The sequence below is a fragment of the Drosophila obscura genome, unplaced genomic scaffold (assembly GCF_018151105.1).
Source record: "Drosophila obscura isolate BZ-5 IFL unplaced genomic scaffold, ASM1815110v1 contig_179, whole genome shotgun sequence".
Taxonomy (NCBI): Eukaryota; Metazoa; Arthropoda; class Insecta; order Diptera; family Drosophilidae; genus Drosophila; species Drosophila obscura.
The window spans coordinates 1,067,204-1,076,872 of NW_024542766.1; the positions used below are offsets into that span (position 1 = coordinate 1,067,204).

At 41.5% G+C, this 9,669-nt stretch overlaps 1 protein-coding gene and 1 long non-coding RNA gene across 3 annotated transcripts in view; one reads left to right on the forward strand and one right to left on the reverse strand.

Annotated features, from left to right (window-relative positions):
* LOC111072524 overlaps positions 1-3,252 on the forward strand; it is a 47,430-nt gene extending 44,178 nt beyond the window's left edge. The window contains exon 4 of the mRNA XM_041592308.1: positions 2,959-3,252. The gene's annotated coding sequence lies outside the window, so the exon portion shown is untranslated. The remainder of the gene's footprint in view (positions 1-2,958) is intronic.
* Positions 3,253-5,376: 2,124 nt separating this feature from the next.
* LOC111080549 lies at positions 5,377-7,981 on the reverse strand. 2 transcript variants are annotated; one of them, XR_002608514.2, is made up of 3 exons: positions 7,967-7,981; positions 6,388-6,919; positions 5,377-5,638 (listed from the first exon to the last, which is right to left on the reverse strand). It is a non-coding gene; the product is annotated as an uncharacterized LOC111080549 (long non-coding RNA). The 2 variants fall into 2 exon arrangements; XR_002608513.2 differs by lacking the exon at positions 5,377-5,638 and adding an exon at positions 6,013-6,373 and having other exon boundaries at positions 6,440-6,919.
* Between the last annotated feature and the right edge of the window lie 1,688 nt (positions 7,982-9,669).

A 9,669-nucleotide genomic window follows, 5' to 3' on the forward strand; every position in this document is an offset into this window, starting at 1 on the left:
AATGCAAGCCATCCGTTGGCCGAAACTGCTGTTGCCAATGCTGTTTTGTGGTCAGTATCGGACTTTGGGAGTAGTGAATGAAATGGGGCAGCTTGCATTCGGTGCATTTACTATTGCGGTTCTCTGATTCGACATAAATTAGATAGAATCTGTAATCCAAACAAACATATTATCTGAAGCACTACATTATGTTCCTAATCAGCTGTCCCACTATTTATAACGGTTAGTGGTCTTTCAGTCCCTGAGAACTCCAGCCAAAATAGGTGGATAAATATATGGAAATCGGTGCCATGTACTCTGTGTACTTAAGCATGTTTTTCTGATGGAAACAGAAGATTTATTTGTACAACTTTGTTTTTCCATGCCAGTGGTTAACCATTTGTTTGATCCACGCTATTGTCGCTCCTTGTTGCAGTGTCAACAATGTAACATTTTCCATTTGCAGCTGGCATTTGCATAACGCGACTTCTCTTTCGATTTTCACCTGGCTGACTGGTTTGACTAACTGGCTGGCTGGCACACTCACCTGTCATTGTCAGTGTGGCCGGGCTGATGGATCAGGGGTCACAGGGCGAAGGGCGGAGCCAACACGTTGAGTAGATAACAATGACAATGACGGGCTCTGGTTGATGTTTGCTTGTAGTTGCCACCGCTCCTGGTTGCCCATCGCCCGTTGCCGGTTGCTGTGACTGCTCTCGTGTCATTCGATGTATTTACACAGCAATCTATTTGTACGAGTATATCACAGTAGTGACTTTATCTCCCTCCTGTCACCTTCCCAGACCCAGACCCATACCCAGACCCAGACCCCAGCAGTAATGTGCTGTTATCATTGGTGGGGCGGCTCTTTTGTTTCCCGATTTGTTTTGTGTGCGTGCAAATACCATAAAAATCACCGCCTCCTGCGGTGACTGGTGCGTTGAATCAACAAGTCTTTTAGCCCACCCTCCCCGCCGTGCGGCTGCCATTAATTGCTTAGCTCAGTGGGGAGCTTCTCCGCAAAAGGCTTATATGTAAGTGACGAGGGTAGTGTCTGTAGCTGTGAGTGGCTGCTGAAAGGTCGAAGCAGAGCCAACGAAAATCAATCAAACGCCAAGTGTGCCAATATGTCAGACATTTTATGCTGACCCAGCCAGCCAGCCGTTGTCTTTGTCTTGACTTCCCCCTAATATAAGCAGTGCATATAGTATATGCTGATTGTATTTCGCTCTTGGGTCATGTTGTCTAAACACAACTAACCTCATTTCTCTTCACTTTTTTCCTTTTGCTGGTATTGAGGAGACAACAAAGGCAGTGGCAAAGGAAGAGCCTGCTTCTAACGAACTGACCTCAATACAGAGAAAACAATAAATTGCAAAAATGTTGAGAATGCAGAAGATGCAAAAATAAATTCTGAGACTTCGACACCCACCCCCACACAAAGGGGTCAGCACTGTTGGAGGGAGACGGGCTGCCTAGAATAGAGTGAGAGGGAAAGAAACAGGTAGCGAAATGGCAGTGCAACTTTCAAGTGGGGTACGGTATGAAAGGGCGTGGTCATTTCCAGTGGCAAACTTCCTCGACTAAAACCTGAACGGGCCGGGCCGGACCGGGCCAGGCGTGATATTTTATGGCTTTCTAGGACACACAGTGCAAGTAAATAAAAAACGATGCCATTATAATTTCTGGAAATAAAGAAACAAATGGTGAAGAGAAATACTATATATTGGTATAAATGGAAAATAGAAGTTGCACCGTCTACACATACATACATATATACATACGGGTCGGAAAGCTACCATATAATCTATCGGGGTCCACAAAAAATGCAGTAGAAAAATGTTAAAGTCAGATTGAAAGAGTTTCCCTCAATTTGCATTGAAGCGGCGGACTTAGTAGTCCGACTGTTGCATAGCGTCATCAAGGAACCTTCCATTCACGTCGCCACAGCCACGCCCCATGCGAGTGTCACCATTAAGCGCCACCATAAAAAGCAATAAACACTGTCGGCTTCACTTGCAGTTTATGTCATTTGCAGCGAGTTTCGTGCGCGCTTTTAACTGGTCAAATAGTCTCGACTCGGCTGTCCAGCGCTCTGCCCCTTTGCCCCTCCTTCTGGTGGCCAGTTCATGGGCCATCAGGGCCTGTAACAGCCATCAGGGAGGGGGGCACAGCTGGGCCACTCCAACTGGGCCCCTTCATAGGAGTTTTTCCTAGCCATTGGATTTTCTTTTACCAGTTTTCCTCCTCGTGTAATTTATGAGAACGCGTGAAGGGCAGGGGATCGGGAGTGGCCTGTTGCCGGCGGTGCATCGGCTTGCATGGGTGCTTTGTCTTAATATGAGGCTTATTCTTCGCAACATTGCGCTCGCCGACTTTTTACGGCTGTAATTAAGCGGAAATAATGGCACAAGCTCATATTACGTACACGCCAGGATGGCTTTCTAAACAGAGTACATGAGTGTGCGAGATCATCATAAATGCCGGTTACCATGCGTGTATTCGTATAGTATATCCGGAATCCTATTCTTCTTAATCGACTTTTTTAAACTTAAACTTAAACTTAAACTGAATATTCATCTTTTCTCTCGATTTCTTGGGCTTGCAATCAAGGTCTAGCTGACACAAGCCTCATGTTGATTCAGTAAACTTGTATCCTTAACTACAGTGAGTTTTATTTGACTGCCGTCTAATTGACTTTATCCTTGTCAAATAAAGGCTTACAGGTACACATTGTGAAAGCTGACTCAGACGTCACGTTGGTTAAGCAAATGCTGATACTCTGCCGAGATACATCGACAGCCTTATTCCCTGGGAATAAGATCTTAAACCATCCTATTTTTTAAAATTTTATTTATCTTAAATCTTTTATCTTAAACCATCCTATTTTTTTAAATTTTATTTAGTTTTTATGTATTTCAGGCTGATTTTAATTTTCTTTTTGTTTGGTTTTATTATAAAAGTATTTTATACTTTCAGGCTGAAGTGTTCCTTGAAAATGACTCAATCAAGGCCGTTCTCCAGATTACAATAATACGTGACACGTCCGGATCGGATAGCATATGGCCGAGTTACAGCGAATTTACTAAAAATCGATTAAATACTAGCGTTTAATTAACTAGCGTCTTTTACGAAATGGCATATCCTTATTGCCCTTGATGATGTCAAATGGATGTGCGACCTTTTTCGAATCACAAGGCGGAGTTTATTTGTATTTATTTTTTAATTTGTATTTATTTTTTAATAAATGGCGGAGCTATAGCAATAAAACTAATAAATTAAAAGGCAGTGTCCTTTATGTCCTTGATGACAAACTAGCTGCAAGCAATCGAAGATACGGTGCCGATCTCGAGGAGGCACTTCCTGTTCAGACTAGAACTGCTCGTAGCCGTGACCATGATAGCAATTGGTGGAGGGGAGACGTGAAAAGGCATTAAAAGAAATTCAGAATTAAAAAAAACCATGGCATACTTTTGGGGGGTTGTAATTTAAAAAAAGTGTGGCATACTTTCAGGCTGGACTATTCGGCCTATATATTACAAAATTGCTTGTAAAAGGCGAATCCTTGTAGTTCTGAGGTCCTTGATGGATTCAAACTATAGAAGAGACCCTTCCGCTCACGAGGACATGAATCACGTCTAAATCGGACGAGAAATGACGGAGTTATAGAAATTGAATCCTTAATCCTTGATGTCCTTGATGCGAAACTGATTGCAAACGATCGGGGAGATTCTCCTGATCACGAAAAGGTGTGGCGCGCCAAAATCGGTTGTCGATTAGCCGAGATAGAGCGTCACAACAAAAATACTGGTTTTTCCTTTCCGAAGCTATATCTCGGCCAAATAGGGGCAGATCCTTGAAGGACCTACTTTTTCAGGATCGTGAGGATCTACACTATCGATCGGCATCCAAAAAAAGGACATCCGAGGAATACTGGTTTTCGCAAAAATCATGATCATGATCATGATCATCATCCTTTTTGCGAAAACCAGTATTTGCCGAATGTCCTTTTTTTTGATGCCAAACGATGGAATGGGCTCTTCTCATTACAACAAGACATGCCACGCCCAGATCTGCCCCTATTTGGCGAAGATATAGCTTCATTAAAAAAAACCAGTATTTTAAATTTTTGGCAGCCAAAACTTTGGGACGCTATATCTCGGCCAAATAGGCTCGGATCGGAGCAGGACCTATCTTTCCAGAATCTTTAGGTTCCAGACTGTCTATCGGCTATAGGTTTTCCCCGATCAGATGGAGGCGTGGCCCGCCCTGATCAAGCTAAAAATGGCGAAGCAATAAAGGATTTCTAGCGTTTCCAAGGCAATATCCTTATTGTCCTTGATGTCAAACGATAGGGAGCTGTGTTCCGATCACGAGGAGGTGTGGCACGCCCAGATCGGACAGGAAATGGCAGAGTTATACGCATTTTAAAAAACGCTATAAATTGCTGCCAGTTTCGTATCAGCCAGCTTTTGACCTGATGTAAAAACGAAAAACCAGCTACCTTCTGCTGATTTCTGTTGGCCTGGTACTCGGTCTGAAAATTTTCTAGCTTTCGGCCATTTGAGCGAAGCATTTGCAAAAAGTTAGTTCCAGCAGTGGCCGGCAGAGTATTGGGGGCGCCACTGTGGCAAACAAATTTTACAATTTTCCGTTTTTAACTGTATCCCTGTATTTGTGGCCCGATGGGGTCGTGCAGCGGCTTGGTGGAGTCCCTACCAAGGATCAAGGATATTTTTCACAGTGATACATACTTACTTTTCTCCGCCATTTCTCGTTCGATCTGGCCTTGCTATACCTTATTGTGATCGGCACGATGTCCCCGACCGCATAAAGGACAATAGGGATATTGACTTTAAATCGCTATAACATCGCCATTCCTCATACGATTGGGGCGTGCCACAGCATCTTGTGACCGAGAGAAAATTCTTGATATTATGGAGTCCTTTTTAAGGACCAGAATCAAGGATATTTGTCCCCAGTCATCCTTACTATTCCCCGCCATTCCACATCCGATCGGGACGTGATACGTGGCCGTAATCGCCAGGATCTCCTCATTATTTCGCATCAAAGCTCCGCTTTTCCCCATAAGGTCTGGGCGTGCCACACCTTTTCGTGATCGGGGGAATATCCTTGATTTTATGGAATCCTTGCCAAGGATCAAGGACATCAAGGATCAAACTATTTAAGTTTCTCCAGTATTCGCCATGGCAACATTCCCGATGGCGTCCTTATCGAGGATAAAGGATATTTTCCACAGTCATACATACTTACTTTTCTCCGCCATTTCTCATCCGATCAGGCGGTAATACGTGTCCTCCCGATCGCCGGGATCCCCCCAATCGCCTGCTACATAGGATACCAAAATTTACTAATTTTGGAGTTCATATTTCTTAAAGTTCTCATTTATTTAAAAATATTCACAAATGTAATGTAAATGTAAATCTATGCATAACTATTGAGCAGTTCAAGTTCACTTTTAATTCTGAGCTGACAACCAGTCCATTGCCAGTGTCAGAGAGCGCTCTGAACTTACTTTCACATTCTTGAATAGGTTACATACTACTTTGAGCCAGTGTCTGCTTGCCAAGGCAGCTACCCATGCACGTCAGTCAGTTAGTAGAGCACACGAGCCTGGTGTCAGTTTGTTCTTCCAACACTTTAATTAAAAAAATATGAATCAAAAAGAGGAAAAAAAGAAGTAAATGTTATGTTCCTTTCCCATCGAAAGTGTCGACGAAGCAGAGAACTAGACAGCAGACTGAAAGTGGGAAAATCCCTGATTATTAGGCCAAGCCGTAGTCGAATGTGAATGCGAATGGAAGAGAAAAACATTTGCTCCACTTACATAAGAAATCAAGCGACGGCTTGCTGCCAAAAATAGGTGGAAGCAGGAAAGGAGATGGAAAGACACTCCCAGAAAATAGAGAAGGAAATATAGAAGGGAGAGCTATCAAATAGAAATGTTTTTCCCTTGCACATTGAATGCGCAAATATAATATGCATAATATTGAAGTTGAAATCGAAATAGAATAATGAACGAAAATAAACGTTTATTGGCATTTGCCTTTGCGATAATCAATAATATTTCCGGCTCTGGTTGGGCGGTTCCTCTTTCAGCTATACGGACATGCATATGCTCGTATATATGTATATATACTACACATATTTCAATTTATTTCCAATATCTATTTCAATGTGTGCGCTATGTGGATTGTTCCACATTTGTAGAAAATTATTTGATTGATAATTTGCATGGCAATGGTGCTGATATTGTACCAACTTTCTTCTTTTCTTAAGGCCACTTGAGTCAACAATAAATAGCAGTGTCCTATACATCTATGATTTAGGTGACCTCAAGAGGTCTATAATTTAGGACGTCATGTGCAAAGCGCTAGTAATATTTACCATTATTTTTATCGGTAATGAATACCAATAGTGTGAGCGGTGTCTCATTTACCAAATTTTAAGACTGTAAAACTCCAAGAACATCCGTCTTTTAAATTTGATTGGTAGAGTAAAACTTTAAATACATTTCAGTTTTAATTTCAATCTGAGTCCTAGTCGGTTGACGGTAATACAAAAGCTGACTGTGTCGGTGTCGGTACTGAAAGCAGCACTTTTCCCATTTTCCTTACCCATCTTTTTCCGCGTTCCCTTCGGACTGCTTGACACTGCTGCGTAGACAACTTTCCGTGACACAGCAGCCTTTTCCAGTGTCAGTGTTTGTGTGTGTATATATGTGTGCGGTCTGATGGAAGCCATTGGCAGGTCCCTGGGCATACGGTGGGCCTTTGTACGCCTGTGTGTGCACACTGCACCCGGGGGTGGGGAGGTAAACTGTAGCATAAATGACTTAATCGCCCGTGTTCTGGAAATCTGTTGCAACCAAATGTCGCCAAAATAAACCGTTTTTGCTGGAACATGGTTTAAACAGCACCTGAAATTATAGGAATTATTGAATTATCCTGTTTTATAAATCTATAGCAAATGAAGCAAATGTTTTTGGATTATTTTAATTTGAGGTTAATATAATAAAATTGATTGTCTTCAAATTAAAAAGAATTCTTCAGGGGAATACTGTTCTGAAAAGTGAACGAACATTTTTTTCAGAACATCCCATTTATAAATGATTATGGCTTGTATATTGCTGAGCGGCTTTTACGAGAGTATGCATCCGCAATGAATGAATAAAGAGAACCGCTTCGCCAACGGTTCATTTCTACCTGCCTGCCTTTTGGCTGGTGCTGCTGCTGCATGCCTTATCCCCTCGTGATATGACGTATACGTCCCGCTGTCCTATACTGAAAGGCAGACTCTTGATGTGATGTCTCCTGTGGCCAGTCAGACAGCACGCTTTGCGTAACTGGGCACATGTTGAGTCATCTGATGTTTGTGTGCGGAGGGAGGCGTTTGAGAGCTCGTGTGTGGGCGTCTTTGCCACAAAACAATTGCGGCCTTTTTAAGTATAATGGCATACGCGTGGGCATGAGAAGGCACTAGACTGTAATTACCGAACTTGCATAATTTAGCACACGATTTTGGTGTTTCTCACTTTATCTCGTGGCCCGTGTGAGTGTGGTCCCTTGTGGACCTTTGTGGCCTGTGGCCTTGGCTCCCCTGGAGGATGGTATGCACTACTATTGATTTTCATTGTTGTTCTTCAGAAGGTGCAGCGCAGCGCAGCCCTGCCACCTGCCTTGGAGTAGCCATAATTGCTATCATCTAAATTCATATTTCCTGCCCCACGCTATTGTGGCCCAGTTTAATTTGCGGTCTGCATGCGAAATCTGCGTGTATTGGTGTGTTGCCAACTGTTAGATCGCTTCCCGTTGACCTTTTTGCTTACAAATGGCCAATATGTAAATAGGCTGGCAATTAAAATGCTGGCAGTGCAAACTTCGTTAATTAGCAAAAATAAAAAAACCTTTAATTGGCTTTATGCCTGGCGACTTGAAAGCTTTTTAAAATGCTAAATATAATTTACTTTACGATTCTGAATGTTTCCTTGGTGTGGTTTCATGGTGGGGCTGATTTCGGTTCACTTTTATAATAAGAAATGATTTCCTAAAATGAAATTAAATGTTTGTAGCTTTTCTCATAAATTTCTTTGATTATATTTATTTTTAGTAGTTTGGAAAAATGTTCTAAAAACGAATTCATTCAAAATTATTTAACTAATGCATTTAATTTAATTGTTGGCAAAGAACCCCCTTCAACTTTCATGATGTTTTGACCCATCGATGTTCCAACCTAGCCGTTACCTGCTCTCATTGTTTGGAATTTTGTTTTTGCCAAAAATATAATGAAAAGCACAGCCAAGCAACACGTCAGCGTCAGCAAATTTGGGACAACTTTCCTCTATACTCGTACCAGGGCCGTCCTATATACCTGCCAGCTGGCACTGTGGTGCCCGGTCCCATTTTTCCCCTATTTTCCTTATATTTGTCGCTTACTTTTTTTTAGTTTTTTCGGGGCGTTGCCGTGGCTGAGTTTTAATTAGCCTTGAGTGCGTGCTAGGTTGAGCCAAAAGCCGTACAAATTGTTACATAAATACATACACACATCCAACAAAGTGTTTTAAGGGCCTAAAACATTGTCGCCACCTATTGTAGTTGGCTAACATGAAGGGTACGCAGGCCACGAGGAAAATATAATAGTTCTAAAGGTGCAGAGCTGCAGAAAAAAAAAAGGCAGAGGGAAAAAGAAAGTGAAAAGCTGGGTAAAGCAATAAATGGCAGGGGAAATGAAATCAGGAAAAGTGGAAGAAGTTTCTCTGGCATACATATACTAGTGCTGGCGACCCTGAATTCCTCGCAACCCTTTCGCCCTCCGCTAATGCAGTCAGAGTCGCCATGGCAAATGTTAAGGTCCTTACAGAAAAAAACTACAAGCGAAATGCGGGCGATGGCCTTTTCTTTTATAATTTGCGTGTTTACGACAAAATTGCATGCCAACATTAAAATGAAAACAAAATGTTCATAAAACAAGAGGCCGAGAATTTCGCTTTTTTCTCTCAAGAACATTTAAAAAATATTTAAAAGCAAAATTCGGTAAGTGGAAACAGGAAACAGCATGTTAATCAATGAAGTTATTTCTAAAAGAATGCAGTACTTTTTTGGGGTCATGTGCATGTGCATACGATATCTCTCTGCCATATGCTGTAGTTTTACTCTCCGTTTCGGGGCCGATCGTAAAAATGATTTTGACACACTGAACTTGGGACTTTATGGCACACAAATGAAAAGGGAAAAGTAAGGGGCTCGTAAAACATTTCTATTTTATTGAATTTAGGTTCGCTGAATACATGCAAATGGTTTTCATTCATGTGGTTGACTTTCTAAATTGTGGAAACAACATACAAATATAAGTGGACCCTCACCATCTTGATTTACTCGTACATATGAACTGGTACTTGTATTCTAATTTAAATTTACTATATTTCCAATCTTTATTATTAAGCTTAATTTACTCGTAACTATATTAACCCATTTACCAATTTGCTGGGTGCATCAATGAGAACTTTGCAATGACGATGTTTGGGTCTAAACTAAATAACATATTTACTATATATGGCTTTCTTCTCTCCCATAATCCAATATATTTTACAGCGCTGCTTAGCTAATAAATTGTAACATTTGTATCTATCAGATATATACATTAACATTAAGTAAAGTTATGCATAATATG